Source organism: Lactuca serriola, chromosome 8 (genome assembly GCF_051521515.1).
Source record: "Lactuca serriola cultivar US96UC23 chromosome 8, Lser_US96UC23_V15, whole genome shotgun sequence".
Lineage (NCBI taxonomy): Eukaryota > Viridiplantae > Streptophyta > Magnoliopsida > Asterales > Asteraceae > Lactuca > Lactuca serriola.
This window is the reverse complement of record NC_136415.1, coordinates 6913489-6933193: the sequence shown is the minus strand read 5'-3', so window position 1 is coordinate 6933193 and position 19705 is coordinate 6913489. Positions and strand designations below refer to the sequence as shown.

The following is a 19705-nucleotide window of genomic DNA, read 5'->3' as shown; positions in this document are numbered from 1 at the left end:
GGCACAAGAGCAAATTTGAGCACTTGGACCAAACACCCGTCCAAACCGACTCCGTATACGATACCGAGCCGAAATTTGAAGAACACACGAGCGAACCCGAGAACGAGCCAAGGAACGAGATGGCAGCAATTGAAGAGATGTCCATGGGAGCTTACATGAAGCGGATCCAAGAAGATATGGGTACCGGCTTAGTCCAACCCGCAATACCTGCCACTGCCACATTCGAGTTGAAGGGGCACATCTTGACTGCACTGAAGGATATCCCATTTTTCGGGAAAAATCATGAGGATGCTTTTAAGCATCTAGATGAAGTCAACGACATTGTGGATTACTTCAATGTCCCAAATGTCAACAGAAACACAGTCTTGCTTAGGATGCTTCCCATCACTTTCAAAGGAGCTGCTAAGGAGTGGTTAAAGTCACTTCCACCGGGTACAATTACCACTTGGGCTCAAATGCGTGAGCAATTCCTGGACCAGTTTTGCCCGCCATCCAAGATAGCCAAACTCAAGAAGGTGATAGCCAACTTTGAGCAACAGCCGGGGGAGTCATTATACGAAGCATGGGAGCGGTACAAGGGCTTGCTCAGAAATTGCCCTCAGCATGATCTAAATATGCAACAAGAGATGTCAATCTTCTATGATTGGGTCAACGTTATGACAAGACAACTCCATGATTCTCAAGGACCTTTGACAAAGAAAAATCCAAGGGAGGTTAAGGAGCTGATTGAAGAATTCGTGAAGCACTCTCGCAAATACCACAACCCTAGGCAAGATGGAATCAAAAGCAGTGGAGGGTCCCAAACTGAAGAAATAGCAGCTGTGATGTCTATGCTGAATAATTTGGACCGAAGGATAACACAAATGGACCAGTCAATACATGCCATAAGAGTGGGTTGCGAGAGATGTAGTGGTCCACACTTGACCAAAGATTGCAATTTAGATGAGTTTGGGAACAGAAAAGCTCAAGTGTGCTACTCAAGCAGGGATAAGTTTGATGAGGATTGGAGGAAACCGAAGAAGGAGTGGCTGCCATATGAAGAGTATAAGAAGCAAAAAGAAGAGAAGTATAGGCAGACAGGTCGAGGCTTTTATCAAAAGGAGCAGCCACCAGCCGAGAAGAAACCCGATCTAGAGACTATGTTGATGAAGTTTATGGAAGCTTCGGAAAAAAGACACGATGCCACTGATTCTGCTATTAATGAACAACAAAATTTAATTAAGAATCAGCAAGCCTCCATCCATAACCTTGAAGTTCAAGTTGGTCAACTAGCCACTCTAGTTCATGAGAAGTTATCCCCGAAAAATATCGAAACAAAGACCCAATCTCATGTAATGGCCATAGACACTGAAGAAGAAGTCATCTTTGAGTTCCTGGCGGCATTGGAAGAAGAACCACAGCAGCCCGATCCAAAGATGAAGAAGACTAAACTCGAAAATCATGAAGCTGCAGAGTTCCAGAATTCACAACGTGAACCTTGTATGTTCACGACGTGGGCCCGTCATGAACAGAAAAATTCTGTAGTTGGTTCGGTTTATCAGCCGCCTTTGCCTTTTCCTTCCCAAGCGACCCTTAGTCCACTGGAGAGAGAGCATAGAGAGTTTGTCAAGCATGTGAAGGGGATTCCGATTAATACTCCCTTTGTCGAGTCCTTATCCAAAACTCCCGAGCATCAAAAATTACTGTAAGATTTGATAGACACTCGCAAGCAATAAAAGAAGCAGTCTAAGGTGGTTCTAAGTGAACAAAGCTCACAAGCTTTGTTGGGAGAGACACCAGAGAAGATGGGGGATCCTGGATGCCTCACTCTTCTGTGTGAGTTTGGTAATAAATTGAAGGTTAATGCTTTAGCCGATTCTGGGGCTAGCATTAATTTGATGCCTTTTTCATTTTATAAAAAATTGGAAATTCAGAAGATGAAGGCTACAAAAATGACGATTCACATGGCGAACCGTTCAGTGACACAACCCCGGGGCATAGTGGAGGATATTTTGGTAAAAACTGGAAAATTTGTTTTTCCAATAGATTTTGTAGTAATGGATATGAAGGAAGATCCCGATGTTCCAATTATCCTTGGCTGTCTATTGCTTAACACTGCTGGAGCTTTGGTTGATATCCGCGAGTCTAAGCTCACCTTGAGAGTTGGAGATGAAAAAGAAGATTTTGGGATAGAAGATGGATTCCCAAAGGAACATGTTCAAGAAGAGGTGTTCACAATTAACAAAGACAATGAACTAGAAGAACTGGAGAAGCTTATGGAAGAAGAGATCAAGGCAGTTCATCAAGTCAAAAGAACAAAACCTAAAGCATCTGTTCTATTTTTGGTTGAAGTCATAGCCTACAAAAGTCCACCTTCTTGGGTGAGCAAAGAGGACGAGGAGATGACAAGTGATGAAGAGGAGGTCACTTCAAGAGTGACAAAGCCGGTGGTGAAAGAGGAGGAGGATGCGATGGGGTGCAAGGAAGAAACTAAGGGCACAAAACGCAAGCTTGAAGAAGAGGTGAAAGTTAAAAAAGAAAATTCAAAGAAGGCATACGAAAGGCGAGTTCAAGCTTACAAGAGGAGATTTAAGGAACAAAAGATCCTAGTGGTGGATTCTTCCGAGGACTCAACGTAGGAGGCACGGAGTCCAGCTCAAGACTCCAAGAAAAAGAAGCGCTTCTTGGGAGGCAACCCGAGTTTGGTTTGCAAATTTTTTTTCTTTTTCTTTTTGCATTTTAGTTTTAAAAACTTAGATCAAGTCATCCAACTCTATTAGAACATAACGTAGGGACCTTAAAATGGAAGAAGTAATAATTGAGAACTTAGTTCAAAGTCAAAAATTGATTTTTCTCTTCTAGACTTAGTTCATGACGTGAATTGTGAATGAACCGGACACATAATCCATGATATGGCTTAGCCCATTAGACTAGTAAGCCTAAGATCAGTCCGTGAGTACATGGCCGAAACTTAAGCCCAGACACTATTCACGACGTGAATTTTCAAAAGTACGGGACTACAGAATAAACCCCTAGAAACCAGTTAACCCTTCAATTGTTTATTCTTCACGAAGTGGAAGCAGAAATTGGTCCCCCCTTGGTCCCCATTGCTGCAATTTTAGCCGACAACTCCACTAATCTTCCTTGTGCTTACGTAATACTTCCAACAAAGGTAATAATTATTGGTTATTAAGTTCAATTTTTGCCCTAATAGATGAACTTAGGGTTAGGGTTTGTTAATTGAGTGAAATGACGAAATTTATTCGTTAAAATAACCTTTGAATGTTCATACTAACTATTTGGAAGTAGTATAGGAGTAAAACCCATGGATATTTTGACTGGATTTTTCCCTGATTGTTACGATTCTGCCTTCTGGGATTGCGAATTCACGACGTGAATCTTACAGGATTCATGACGTGAATTCTGGGGCTGAACATAATTGATTTTCCTCTATGTTTAATTTGTGGATATTTGTTTTGGTTGTTTTTTCCTTGTTTTTGCAGGAATGGCTCCAAGAAGAGAGGTTCCAGCTGGGGTTGCGGGTTTGCACCCGTTTTACAATTTTCCCGCAACAATGCCCCGTGATGTTTTGACCCGTTTGAACAACAGATTGGGATGGATTTACAACAGGGAAATTGCAGTTGCTCCAACAGTCAATTGGACAAGATTGAGGGAAGTAGGGCTCGTAGACCGGGTGGGCCCGTTTACCTGTTCTGGTTGGCAGAATTTGTTTCGGGTGCAAGAGCAGGTCTACAAGGAGTTTTGTCGAGTTTTTCGCAATGATGACATTTCAAGAAACGGTTCAAGATCCACATTGGCCACAGGCGTTGGTATTTAGATTGGGGGGTGAGTACCGGGAGTGCAGCCTGGTTGAGTTTGCTTGGAGAGTAGGATTGTATGATCGACAGGAGGCTATGACTCCCGAGTTTGGCATGTTTTTGAGTGGGGCTGCTAGAGGATATGCGGAGGGTGTCACGGGGTATTCTTTTTGGCATAACATTGCCTCCGGGATGTTTAATTCCGGAGTATCTCCCGAGAGCAGTATTCGGTCCCCGATCCATCGTTTACTCCACCGGTTCATCACCTATTCCATCAACCATAAGAGGCATGGCGACAAAGTGACTAAGCAGAACTTATTTTTCTTATGGTGCATCTTACAGCCTGGTGTCTGTTGCAACATCCCATATTTTCTAGCCCGTTTTCTGGCCGGGTCTGCCGCGAGTTCGTGCCCTGGGAGCCCTATTTGTGGGGGGCATTTTGTTACTTGTTTGGCCCATTCTTATCATTTGGTTGTTCCCGATATTACTAGATCCATGACGTGTGTGGACGAGCATGACTTTGGTATGGGATATTTGGAAACTATGCGGGTGGTCAGAAATTTTGGATCGCATTGGGGCATAGTTCCATCAGATGTTAAGGGTGATGATGAGGATTATTAGCCAGCCGACCAACCTACGCTAGAGCCGAGACCGAGGCGCAGGAACGTGAGAGGAAGGGGAGACCGCGGGCAGCCGATACACCCACCTGCTTCCATGGTTGGTGCGCCTTTTGGGAGGGATATGGTTGGTTACTTTGACCAGTTATCGTTGAGTGTGAATTGGATAGGTGACACTATGGAGACTGTTGTCCGGCATCTTGGGGTGGAGCAGCCGCCTCATTTAGGGTATCATTACTCGATTTGCCCACGATGGTCGGAGTATGGTGGACGCGGAGGTGATGGAGCTGGACCCAGTGGAGCACATGAGGAAGAGGAGGACGATTGATCGTTATTTATTTTTATTTTAGTTTGTTTTTAGTTTGTTTTTATGGGATTGTAAGAACTACTTTGAATATTATGTTACTTTTATTCTCCGTTGTTGGTTGTTTCTCAGAAATTGCTAGGAGCGCCTTGAGAGGATAGCGAGTTATGAATGTGTACGTTTTTAGCCGGGAGTGTTTAACGCCAAGAGTCGAGACCCATATTTTCAAAATAAGTGTGGGGGAGTCAAGAGAGTGGAGAGTCAGCGAAAGAGTCATAACCTGATGAATTTAGAAGAGTCTTAATACATTAAGACATTAGAAGAAGAATTGACAATGTTTTTCTGATTGCCCGGTTTTCACGACGTGAACTTTTATTATTCACGTCGTGATGCATTTATCAGGAGGTTCTCAGAATACGCTTAGTTTCAATCTCACGTCGTGAATTGTCTCACACTCATGTCGTGAATATGAGATTTTTACAATTTCAAGGCCCTTGACATTTTCGTCTTTTATGGGTTGATGCTATTCTTCTTGTCGAAGATATTCAAGATTATTTTGGCTCATTTTTATCACCATACAATGTCGCGTATGCTTTCCCACATTGGTCATACTACTTTTGGAGATTTACACCACATTTGAAGACGATTGAAGGTTCGATTTCCTGTTTTGCCAGTATACTCCTTATTTCGCAAGTTCAAGATCCAAGTTTCTATTTTTGGAGTCCATATTCAAGATGCACGTTTTTCCACACTTTTGGAGATGTTCACACCACTATCCCAGGGGAGTCTGTTCCTTTTTCTCCCTTTTCTTTAATTTTGATTTATTTTTATGCATACAATGAGGGCATTATATGAAATAAGTGTGGGGTAGGGGTAGAAAAAGTAAATTGCTAGATAATGATAGAATTTGATAGTAAAATTGAAATTTTTAATAATTGAATCTAGTAATAATAATTTGAACTGTAGTTGCTAGTGTTATGTGGGATGATCCGATAAAAGTTCAAATGTTTAGTTGAGCCAATATACGTTATAGTGCATTTGTGGCCTCCCTTATTTTAGTGAAATCATGGAACAAAAACATAACCCCGCTTGGTTTGAGGGATGCAATATGTTTAGCAGCCTAAACCTGAAATGTATCCAGGAAAATTATTATCGTTAGCCAATAAAGGTTGAGGTTGAGCGCCTCTGCTTAAGCATGTAGGTTTTGAGTGAAAAAAGTGAGGTACGTGTAAAAAAAAGAGAATTACGAGTAAAGTTTGAAGAATTTTAGAGCAAATAAAGTGAAGATCAAAAGATCAAAATTCCAAGAAATTTCAAAAAGTTGAAGATACCAAAAATCAAACAACAAAGGTGGTGAATTCAAAGAAATCAAAGATCAAATTATCAAGGAAGTGAAGAATTCCAAAAGAGCTCCATAGTGGTATCGTAGATTGTAATTCTAGATTATGTATGCTTAGGTTGCTCAACTAAAAATACCTTGAGGATAAGGAGGTTTTCTGCGGATGGATTCGGAGGGTTGCATAAAATGAGCATTGTTCGAAAAAAGTGGGCGAGTGTTTATGAAGATTGTGAGTATTTAAAGTATGGGGGGGTACTTTAGGAAAATTTTAGACACAAATGCATGCATTGAGGTCTTGGCATAATGGCTGAGCTGGAGTCGGATTGTTCTATGTGATGTTAGTAATCAAGGGTTAAGTTTAAATTTGCTTGAGGGCAAGCAAAGTCTAAGTGTGGGGTATTTTGATATTGCCATATTTGTACTTAATTTTAGGCAATATTTAAGTAAATTTTTATTAAAAAGTTGGTAATTTGTTTAGAATAATGGTACTTATGAGCTTAAATGTTATTTACAGCCAAAAAGATGACATTTTGAAGAAATGAGACTAAAAACGTTAAAGAAAGAAACTTTGGGAATTAAAAGAGTAAAAGTGAAGTAAATCTGGAAAAAGATTATTCACGACGTGAGATTTAAAGGATTCACGATGTGAATTGTTGGTTCTAGAAGATATGTACGCGGGTGAAGGAATCCTTGACAGGCACGGTTATCTACAACTCACGACGTGAATTTATGGATATCAGCAACTATATAAATCCTTGACAATTACGAATAGAGAAAACTTTTGGCTGGAGAGAGGAGTTCCAGAAGACGATTTTAAGGAGAGGAAAACTCTGGGAAAAGACTTTCAACATCAAAAATAGTGAAGGTCCATAATTTAGTTTATTTTGTTAATTAAGAACATGTTTTATTACACTTTGAATTGTGTTAGTTTGTTAGTTGCTATGATGAGCAGCTGAATCTAGCTACTCTTGTTTAGCTAGATGAAGCTTCCAACTTATGAATAGCTCAATTTTTATGGATTAAATTTAGTTGGTGAAAATTGCTCGTGTTTGATTGGTATTACCTAGCATGCTTATGTTAGTTTTTCTAATTGCTTGATTGCATGTTCTGTGTAGCTTAGTGACCATTAACTGCATGAACTTGTTCACCTAATGATTTAGTGAACATTGAATTGTTAGAGCTAGGATTGACCAATCTTAGTTAGTAATTAGAGAAAATAAGCTTAGTTGTGCTAGAGAACGTGTATTGTGACCATAATTGCATTTATATAACAAATCTTACATAGCATATTTACATTCATAATTAGTTATGTGTTTAATTATGTGTGAACATACATGGTTTGACATGACACTAATAGAAAAACAACTTTTTACGACGCTCATTGCGCGTCGTAAAAGGCTCAGACGACGCGAAAATGCGCGTCAAGGAAGGCCCTATCATAAAGAGAGACGACGCGCATTTACGACGCTCATTTACGACGTGCAATTACGACACGCGTTTACGACACGCAACGCGTATCAAGGAAGGCCCTGTCATAAAGGAAGACGACACGCATTCACGTGTCGTAACCTTACAACGTGCGTGTTAATGGCACACAATGCATATCAAGAAAGGTCATGTCATAAATGAAGATGACACACATTTTTGCGTATCATAATTTTAAATGTTTTTAAAAAATATTATTTATAGATTTACTTATTTTCAAATTAAATTTGTATTTAATGTTTCATAATAGAAAATAAAATATCATATACAAAAAAATAGAATCCATTTACAAACGAATTAGATACAAAAAATACAATCCATTGCCCCTTTACTTATTCAAGATCAACCTACAAGTAGCTAACTAATCTATACAAATTCACCCTTGTTTCTAATCATTTTCTTAAATACTTTACAAACATAATTCATGCATAGTACCTGAACTATAGTTGCAGCCTTGTTTCTTCTTCTTCTAAACTCATCTCTTGCAACCATTGCTCTAAGCCTAGTCTGAATAGATACAACAGCTCCTTGTCAAGTATGTGAAAAATACAACCAGAGAGTGGCCTACCTTCATGATGATATTATTATAGAGATATAAAACCTTAAGCATTCCCTCAATATTATGTTCACCAAAATACAACCGACACAAGTTGTGCCTTCACATAAAACAAATAAAGTAAAGTTAAACTAAATAACACCAAATATAAACAGGACAGATAATCATACCAATCAATTATCAACCATATCTTATGTTACAACTTACAAAAGATAAGATTTATTCTTTACTTTGCCTTTGCTAATTTATATTATGTACAAAGAAAAACATAAATAACACCAAATATAAACAGGACAGATAATCATGCTTCTATACCTATACCTATACCAACGACTTTGAACAACCATTACCTAACATAGAATAAATCAGTCTATACAAATGATATTATCCTAAAACATATGCAACCTTCTACAAATTTTGCCATAACTTAAGAAGGTGTAAGTTGCATATGTTTTACTTTTACATTGAAAAGTAAATTAGATCAATTTATCATCAATGAAAGTTTACTGATGAAGGAAAGAAAAACAAAAAAAAGCACTAGAATGAATAGATAACAAAAGGCAAATTTTGTAATTACCTGTTGGTCAAAGATTTCAGCTCTGGCAAGTCAACAGGTAGCAGATGTGCATCTGAGGAAAATGAAAATCATCATGAGAAATGGAAAACATGACAACAATAAGGGACGGTGATATATAAAGCCCAACTCCAAAGAAGAAACATAAATCTAACATTAATATCAAAAGGTATCAAACTCTAGAAACTTCAGATTAAATAGAAGCACAGATAGAAATGCTACTTTTTGTCAAATCAGTGTAAGTAAAGAGTAAACAGAAGATAACAACACATACGAAGTGATGGAGGCTTTGTAGCAAAGTGAATAGAACCTAATGTTAAACATTATGAGAAAGCAATAAGAATCATACGCCCATTAGGATCCCATGCTGCTCCCTATGTATATAGCAATTAGCACCAACTTCTGCAAAATATCATGTGGTATCTATCTAAACAACTCAGAGATCAACAAGATAAACCCTAATGTTGTGTTTGTTACACATGAAAAATATACTACAACAATTTTACATGACATCTCTACATGCACCAGACCAATATTACATATGCAAAAAAAACTAACCGTAACAAAGCCACTTGTTGAAGACCACAGTTCTGATGTCCATGTGTTTGTCTCCCACAGATAGAATGTTCCATCACTACATAACAAAATGATAATTACTTTAGTGCCAAAGATTTTTTTAATATGTGCTTGAATGAATATATATTCATCCATTAAGCAAAATGAAAAAATTTCCCTTTGACCAAAAATGTTAAAAGACCTGGAAGGCTTCCGGTTGAAATCAATGTTCTTCAAGGCGAGAGAAAATTCTATCATTTATGATTTTTGGTTCATTTTGTTTCCTTACCTTTCTCAGTGATTTATAGTACTCTGGTGGACTTGTTAATTCAGTCAAGGCAGCTTCTTGGAACGGTGCAGGGGCAGAATCCATACCACCTGGTGGTATGGATGGCAAGTGAGTTCTTGGAGCATAAGCTAGTTGTTATGCTATTCAGTGTGGGACTAAATAAAACAACTAATTCACCTTATTAATCAATTGATGTTACCTAATATAAAACAATTAATGAACTTACTATTAAGCAAAGAATGAAACTAATCTTATTGTACTTTATCAAGTGTTATTGTTGCATATTGAGGCCAAAATGATTCAAATCTTTCGAAATATGTAATACTTTAGCAATAATATAAAAAAAACACTAGATGAAAGTAAATCACACATGATAAAATGAAAGTCTTACTTCTTAGGCATGGCCTTCTCACTAGATTTATAACTTCATTAAGTCCCTTTGATTGCAGCCTTCTAAAGAGGATCACCAACCTAAAAGCAATGGTATAAATATAAATATATATATATATATATATATATATATATATATATATATATATATATATATATATATATATATATATATGCCACACCTAGAAGCTAAAACAAGATATAATTTGATATTATAATTATAATAATTTATATACCAGTTAGTTTTTCCACAAAAACAAGTGCATGGCAAGAAGCAAGAATTTCCAAAGTTCGAGTCGGCATTTTTTAGTTTCTGTTTCAAGATCTTAATCGGCACTCAATCCACCGGCTCCAGAGAGAATTCCTGGAAGAAAAAAACATGAATTAGAGACTGCTAACGAAAATTTTTGTAACATCCAAAATTTCAAAACAATTAAAACTTTTCAAAATCACCCATTTTATTAACATTGTTGCAAAAAGGTTTTCAATACATTATTAACAGAGTAATTTCCCAGGTTCATATCATAAAACACCAACGCGTGGAACGGTACGATCACGCCTTTGCCTTGCCACAGACTCTTGAGAACCTGAAACATAAAACCACAACTGTAAGCCCGAAAGCTTAGTGAGATACCCCCAGAATACCAACCACAACATAATCGCCGACCTTCCGGTCCATAACATAACATAATCGCCTTCCGGCCCATAACATATTGCCTTCCAGCCCATAACATATTGCCTTCCGGCCCATAAGCATAAAATGCATATACAACATAACGAATAATCATATAGCGGTTCATAGACAACAATCGATCAACAGATTACATATCATAGCATTACTCCAACAAGATACCGGTCTAGCCGGTCACTATCATAACATTACCCTATGAATCAGTCAACATACTAAATGCATACATACGCCTTTCCAGGCCATGACCTTCCGGTCCACATAGTAATGCCTTCCGGCCTGTAACATATAATGCCTTCCGGCCTGTAACATATAATGACAACTACCCGGATTTCCATCCGGTAAAAAGGGTTGGCCTTGGTGCCATAAACCCTAGCGATATAGTGAGGATAACTCACCTCGAAACTGCCGACTGAACAGATAGCTCAAGCTGCTCCGATCACTGATACGATCTCCACCTCTGGACAGTCACCAATGCACTGAACTCAAACAATAACAACAATTACCAAAATACCCCTGGAACCACTGGTAAATCCTTGGTCAAAGACAAGGTCAAAGTCAACCCCTGACTGACCCTACTCGCCGAGTCAACCCTATGACTCGCCGAGTCCCCATACTCAGAACTTCACTCAACCCGCGATCTAACTCGCCGAGTCACCCCAAGACTCGCCGAGTTCAACGACTCTGAGTCCATTCGCCCTTAACTCACCGATTCCTTAAGACACCCTTTCTACACGTCGAGTATCCCCTTTTTTCTCGACGAGTTCCTCCTGGAAGAATCGCGGGGCCACCCCGACTCAACTCGCCGAGTCTGAAGAACAACTCGACGAGTCCCAGTAAATCTTCAAGCTACTCGCCGAGTCTGTTCATCGGACTCGGCGAGTCCATGCCATGCAACCGCTCAAACTGCTTTCTAATGGCAGAACTGCTCCGACCATTCATAGGCCTGGCCTTCCTAGACTGGTCCATCACGTAAGGTCCTCATTTTGGTGCTCATGATACACCCCATGATTCATAACATACATATTGACCTAAGGCATAAGGATTCCAATCCAAAACCTTCATCAATTCCCGAAATGTACAGGCATGGGACATTCTGGACCTCCAAAGGTCCCAATACAGAGTCACAATCGTTTGGGGGGACTAGGGTAGCATTCAATCTAATCACAAAAGGGTTCCAAAAACCCTAATTCCATAAACACATCAACATAGCAGAGTATACTTGAATTCTTACCTGGATGATGTACTCTCTGTGTCCCCAATCCTCAGAACGTGACTCCCTTGCTATTCTTTTAGCCAAGCCCTTCTCTTCCTTGCACAACAACTCTTCTATAATCAACAATGGCCTATAACCTTGCTCCAGATGCACACAATCGATTTAGGGTTCTTCTCAGAATGCTAAAATGAACAATGACGGCCAATAAGTGCCTCTTATACGTCCCAAACCTGAACGGTTAGGGTTTTCGCCAAACAGCGCAGACTCGCCGAGTCCATATCTGGACTCGTCGAGTCCAGTCGCGAACCCGCGACCAGGTCTGCGATCCTACTCGGCGAGTCTAGGCTCCAACTCGCCGAGTCCCCTCTTAAAACACCCCCAAAATCATAATTATCTCAATATTTGAAATTCCGGGCTGTTACAACTCTCCCCTACTAGAACTAGACTTCACCCTCGAAGTCTCACTCTGAAAATAGCTCTGGATGCTGCTCCCACATCTCACGCTCCGGCTCACAGGTCATTTCCGATCCCCTCCGGCGCTGCCACTGAACTAACACCAACGGTATTTCCTTATTCCTCAGAACCTCGATCTTCCGATCTCTGATGACCACTGGTCTCTCAGCATAATTCAGACCCGCATCCACCTGAATGTCTTCTAATGGGACCACTGCCGACTCATCGGCTTTACACTTTCTCAGTTGCGACACATGAAAAATGTCGTGGATTTGTCTCAAATCCGTGGGCAACTCCAAACGTTAGGCCACCCGGCCTACCCCCGCAATCACATGAAAAGGCCCAATATACCGGGGCCCCAACTTGCCCCCTCTTCCTGAATCGAATCACTCCTCTCCAAGGAGAGGCCTTCAGGAGTACGAGGTCGCCGACCTGAAACTCAAGCTCGGACCGGCGTCTGTCTGCATAACTTTCCCTGTCGGCTCTGTCGAATCTGCTCTGTCGACTGAAGCACGATCTCTATACTGCACATCACTCTCTGTAACCGAAAATTACCCAAGATGCAACTCTACTCTAAATATCAACGATCACTCGACCCATAAGGGTTAGGAAACCATGAACCACCAGATCCCCGATCCAAAGCCCACTTTGTCCATTCCGGACTGACTGAGAGATCCATTCTCACTCTTAGAGCAACTCTCACAAGTTCCCCTCTTGCCATCACATACACATACTGAACTAGTCCCAACACCCGCAGGTTGGAAAACCCGATACACTGATGATATCCTCGAACATCCCCCAAGATGAACCACTACATCCACCCTACACTCTGATCAGAATCACACTGAGAATTTAAGATTCTCTCTCTCCCTGCATCTCTTCTGAGTCTCAACAGACATCCCAAACCGGATGGGTTCCTACTTCGTTGCCGCGAACACGATGCTCGAAGGCATACTCGAAATACTCTAACCATAACTCTGCTCTGCAGCTTTCATTCTCGTGAACTTGCACTCCCCTTCGGAGTTACACACCTTTCTCTCTTCCTTCCAAGGGACCCTCTTGGCCATGATGCCACTCCAACCGGTGCTACGGTGCTTGCCCCAAGCGACACCACCCTTTTTGCGTAACCGCTATTCACATACTCTGGTTCTCATTGCAGGGGCTCTCAATCCCATGCACTCTCTCCACTCATCAAAATCACTGCCTCAGCTTAACAAGATCACTAACCCGGGGCCAGACCTTCCAATGCAATCACACTGCAACATACACGATCCGCAATCTCAAACTGATCCAGCAATACCAACAGAGTCTCCAGCATGACTGGACCGACTCTCATAACACATACTAGCCACTCGAGGCTATATCTCTGTGGGTCCGTACACCCAAACTCTGCGAACCCTCAGGTTCTAACTCTGGGAACCTTCCGGTTCCAGCTCTAGAAACATGCACAACATAATCCCGTGGGATTAATGCAGTACAACCCATCACGTACCTCAAACATACCAATACTCTGATCGCATAACCCCGGTTACTTACTCAAGCTTGATCCCGGCCTTCTCTCAGGCCTCCACAATCAAATGCCCTAGGTCTGTATCCCGCCCCGCATACCCGACACTCGCTCTCGTCGGCCTATACTCTGAGCTGACAAACACTGCTGAATCCCAACAGCTAAGCACCCTCACATACTCATCGATCTCCCGGAGAATTCTCCAATTCTCCCCCACTAAAGCACTGACTAACTGCCACCGATCGTCATTAACGACCTTTCAAAACAATCCTGCACAAAGAGAACATTTACCCACTGACTGCTTCCCACAAGCATAAGCAACCCTCAGCAAAACACATCTCCTCGCTGATCAATCCACTCAAAAGAATCCGGTCTTTCAATCTTCCGCTCTACGACTGCAGATGCTACCCGACATTCAACCCAGTGCCGCATCTCCACTAACAACCCTCACGAGCGATAACCAACGGAATTCCCAACAATAACCCGTAACCAAACCCACAACCTGCCAAAGGATGAATACCACATCGAAAACCGCACAAGGCTACCGGCACCAAAACACCAAACTATAACCATACCAAACCATCAGGGAACAACGAATGCCAAAGCGAAAACCTGAAGCACCAATCCATAACCATGCCAAACCCGCGAAACAACGAATACCGCATCGAAATCCACACAAGATACCAGCACAAACAATACGCCACAATCAATGCAAGACAATCAAGACATCAAGAAAGCATCATACCCGCAGCTGCCTCCGGCACTGCTCCGTCTCCCTCTGCCGCAAGCCGATAAGCACGACCCTGAGCCCTTGGGGCTCCGCTCCATCCTGTCCTCCTCCTGAACTCCTCAAGGTGGCCGGTGCTAGAGCCTGTACCAGTCCTGCAGAAAGCTGTGGACAGTTGACCCTCAAATGTCCAACCTGCTGACACTGATAACAAATCCTCAAATCCCGAATTGGCACTGACTGCCGACAATCCCGTGAACCGTGCCCCTCCTTTCCGCACTTGCGGCATGCACCACCAGACCAGCAAGCTCCGGTGTAACCCCTCCCACACTTCCCACAAGTGTGGCCGCTCCGATCCCCCATTCTAACATCTACGGTCCTGGACCGTTTCGGCGCCGACTGCGACTGCATCGGGGCCTGCCTCAGCTCACGCAACTGCAACTCAACCTCTAACTCACGCCTCATGGCGGCCTCCTGCAACTCCAACAAGGTCTCACACCTCTGCGCAGACACGAATTGTCTGATATCCCTCTTGAGCATACTCAGATATCAGGACATCTGAGCCTGCTCTGAAGTGAACTCAGGGCAAAACATCACCCTCTCAATAAACATCCTGGTGATCTTAGTCACCGACTCCGAATCCTGCTTCAGCTCAAGGAACTCCCGAGCAAATCTCTCCCTCTCATCTTGCGGAACATAGCGAGTACTGAACATCTCTCTAACTGATCCCCTAAAACCGCAGCCCTCTGCGCGTCGGAATATGACCCCATGGTCAATCTCCACCAATAGGTCCAGAGCACACCTCGCCCTCTGATCAACAGGGCATAAACTCGTGGAGAAACACCCCTCCACGTCTGATAACCATCTCATAGCAGCAATCGGGTCCTGAACCCCATCGAATGTGGGAGGCTTCGTATAATAGAAGTCCCGATACTGAAAACCCCGACTAGCTCCTCTCTTTGCCGTTGCTACAGCCGCTGTAACTGCCGCGGCAGCCGCCTCTGCGAGAGCCGCATATCGCTCATCAAACTACTCAACCATGGCGGTCCTGATCGACCCAAACAATTCTAGCGACTCAACCCGTAACAATGCAGCAACCTCATCACGCAGGATCTCGCGAATCCTCGCATCCCGCTCGCTCGTGCTCGTCCGATCGATAACCTCCGACGACACCGATTCACCCGGAACTCGCTCTCCCGCTCCCGATCCTAAACCGGATCCACTATCATCATGCCTCGAAATCTCCATACTGAAGGCACCCTACCAATATCAGACACTTCCCACAATCCTGGGATCCAACTCTCGCAACCCTACCCTAGAGATCATGGTTTCCCTGATACGCGTATGGGTCCTGTGCTTTCAGTAGTACGGGCCTTCCACACCTACCCATATTTGTATTAAGTACTACCACAATACCCTAGAGAACATGCATAACAACTATCAACCCTCACCACTAGAGGAACACTGAGAATATCCCATAAGGGACCCTAGGCTACAGGCATCACAATCAGGCAACATTATCATGAATTCCTGAAGATCCCTAGCCTAACTCTAGCATGTTGTTCTATCAAGCTCAATAAAACAAATATCATGTATGGTATCTTGGGGTTACTTACTGGCTCCGGCTGATCGTACCTCCGCGTCCTCCTTTTACTAAATTTGAAAACCATTTTAATTTCTCATTTTAATTTCTCTTTTTAAAATCCTCCTCGATTTGAGACTGGAGTCACACGAATGTTTCCCCAATTCACTCAAACCAAGGCTCTGATACCAACTTGTAACATCCAAAATTTCAAAACAATTAAAACTTTTCAAAATCACCCATTTTATTAACATTGTTGCAAAAAGGTTTTCAATACATTATTAACAGAGTAATTTCCCAGGTTCATATCATAAAACACCAACGCGTGGAACGGTACGATCACGCCTTTGCCTTGCCACAGACTCTTGAGAACCTGAAACATAAAACCACAACTGTAAGCCCGAAAGCTTAGTGAGATACCCCCAGAATACCAACCACAACATAATCGCCGACCTTCCGGTCCATAACATAACATAATCGCCTTCCGGCCCATAACATATTGCCTTCCGGCCCATAAGCATAAAATGCATATACAACATAACGAATAATCATATAGCGGTTCATAGACAACAATCGATCAACAGATTACATATCATAGCATTACTCCAACAAGATACCGGTCTAGCCGGTCACTATCATAACATTACCCTATGAATCAGTCAACATACTAAATGCATACATACGCCTTTCCAGGCCATGACCTTCCGGTCCACATAGTAATGCCTTCCGGCCTGTAACATATAATGCCTTCCGGCCTGTAACATATAATGACAACTACCCGGATTTCCATCCGGTAAAAAGGGTCGGCCTTGGTGCCATAAACCCTAGCGATATAGTGAGGATAACTCACTCGAAACTGCCGACTGAACAGATAGCTCAAGCTGCTCCGATCACTGATACGATCTCCACCTCTGGACAGTCACCAATGCACTAAACTCAAACAATAACAACAATTACCAAAATACCCCTGGAACCACTGGTAAATCCTTGGTCAAAGACAAGGTCAAAGTCAACCCCTGACTGACCCTACTCGCCGAGTCAAACCTATGACTCGCCGAGTCCCCATACTCAGAACTTCACTCAACCCGCGATCTAACTCGCCGAGTCACCCCAAGACTCGCCGAGTTCAACGACTCTGAGTCCACTCGCCCTTAACTCACCGATTCCTTAAGACACCCTTTCTACACGTCGAGTATCCCCTTTTTTCTCGACGAGTTCCTCCTGGAAGAATCGCGGGGCCACCCCGACTCAACTCGCCGAGTCTGAAGAACAACTCGACGAGTCCCAGTAAATCTTCAAGCTACTCGCCGAGTGTGTTCATCGGACTCGGCGAGTCCATGCCATGCAACCGCTCAAACTGCTTTCTAATGGCAGAACTGCTCCGACCATTCATAGGCCTGGCCTTCCTAGACTGGTCCATCATGTAAGGTCCTCATTTTGGTGCTCATGATACACCCCATGATTCATAACATACATATTGACCTAAGGCATAAGGATTCCAATCCAAAACCTTCATCAATTCCCGAAATGTACAGGCATGGGACATTCTGGACCTCCAAATGTCCCAATACAGAGTCACAATCGTTTGGGGGGACTAGGGTAGCATTCAATCTAATCACAAAAGGGTTCCACAAACCCTAATTCCATAAACACATCAACATAGCAGAGTATACTTGAATTCTTACCTGGATGATGTACTCTCTGTGTCCCCAATCCTCAGAACGTGACTCCCTTGCTGTTCTTTTAGCCAAGCCCTTCTCTTCCTTGCACAACAACTCTTCTATAATCAACAGTGGCCTATAACCTTGCTCCAGATGCACACAATCGATTTAGGGTTCTTCTCATAATGCTAAAATGAACAATGACGGCCAATAAGTGCCTCTTATATGTCCCAAACCTGAACGGTTAGGGTTTTCGCCAAACAGCGCAAACTCGCCGAGTCCATATCTGGACTCGTCGAGTCCAGTCGCGAACCCGCGACCAGGTCTGCGATCCTACTCGGCGAGTCTAGGCTCCAACTCGCCGAGTCCCCTCTTAAAACACCCCCAAAATCATAATTATCTCAATATTTGAAATTCCGGGCTGTTACAATTTTACCATGAATGGCAGAATTATAAATACCATGTCATCAGATGTCAATGTTCCCATCTTGTCGAAAACAACATATATATACCTGCAACAGATTTAGTATATGATGGAGGGCAAATTTGTCAATTAGCATCCATCAATTAACGATGTCAAAGTCGGACTAAAAGAAATGGAAGCACCTATTTATGGTGATATTAACAGCTCTTTTATTAGCCTCAAAAGCTAAAATGTCAGATATTATTTCTGCAGTGACACCACCTAGTTCTGTTCCAAAATTCTTTTTTGAACTAAAAATCTAAAATGATATTTGTAATATCAGAAATAACAAGTACATGCTTACCTGGTAAAACTGGTAGACATCTTCAAGATATGCCTTGTAAAGGGTATTTATCATAATATCTCAATATGCATATCATCCAAATGCTCTGATGTAATGCACTCTGAAAAGTATGGAGCAAGTGGTGTATCCACATGTACCGGTCTATAGAGCTCATGCATATTCTGAGAAACTTCCAGGATGGCAATACTTAAGAAAAACAAAAAATAAAAATATTACAATAAGAAAAAAAAATCAAGAAAATGAGTTTTAAGGATATGTTACCTATCAAACATCCCTAAAGGGTGAAATTTCTCCAATATTTCTTGAACATCTCTCTTATGTAGAGTTTCAGTAACAATGAGGACATCATTGTCAATCATGTGAACATATCTAAGGAGAAACGGAAAGATTAAGTCCCAAACAAAGATGAATATGCCAGAATGGTTGTAACATGTGGATTACAACAAAAAATAAAGTTCGAAGGTTAAATATATCTACTTACGTTATATACTATACGAAGGTTGACAAAGGCTTGGTGGCTTGTCATAACATGTGTTTATCAATCAATTTAAGAGTGCATTTTTTCTGAAATTGTGGTTGTATGCAGAGGTGAAGGTTCTACAAGAGATCAATATAAAATGATATTTTCATAAAAAAGAAAATAGGGGAAATAGACTACTTAATTTCATTTATTAAGAAGTGAAAAAAATCCTTTAACCCGAAACATACAGACCGGAAGCAACCTGCAAGATAAGAAACGTACATTGACTTGACCAGGATCTTTGGAAGCTCATCCTAGTCAACTTAACGGTCAACTTTTCATCATCTTCAAGTTTACTTTACACAACTAAATAACCGAATAAAAACTGATCTAATTTATTTAGGAAATTATTTGAAAATTACATACTTTTTGTCCAGGTCGTTTTTAATCTGCATTCCGTAGTGTTCGTTTTTGGTTCCAAAGTTTACCATTCTGTAGGAATAAACGCATCCAAGATGTAATGGCATTTAGGATTTGGGAAAGCAAAGGAGAAGATCTTTGAATTAAATGATCTACCGATGCATCCCAGAATCCTTGTAGAGCTTCATCAAGGTCAACATGTTTTTGCTAAATAGAAATTTAGAATATTATACAAAATGAAAAAGGGTTATGTATATAAGTAACATAATGACAAAAACAAACAAAATTCACCATTAATTTTGAATATTGAGACAGTCT

At 41.6% G+C, this 19705-nt stretch overlaps 1 long non-coding RNA gene and 1 other non-coding gene across 2 annotated transcripts; both read right to left on the bottom strand.

Annotated features, from left to right (window-relative positions):
* Positions 1-503: 503 nt before the first annotated feature.
* On the bottom strand, positions 504-610 carry LOC145071886 (small nucleolar RNA R71). The gene has a single exon (XR_013690846.1). It is a non-coding gene; the product is annotated as a small nucleolar RNA R71 (small nucleolar RNA).
* Positions 611-8618: 8008 nt separating this feature from the next.
* On the bottom strand, positions 8619-9306 carry LOC145065530 (uncharacterized). Its single transcript, XR_013688444.1, has 3 exons — positions 9231-9306; positions 8947-9046; positions 8619-8727 (listed from the first exon to the last, which is right to left on the bottom strand). It is a non-coding gene; the product is annotated as an uncharacterized LOC145065530 (long non-coding RNA).
* Between the last annotated feature and the right edge of the window lie 10399 nt (positions 9307-19705).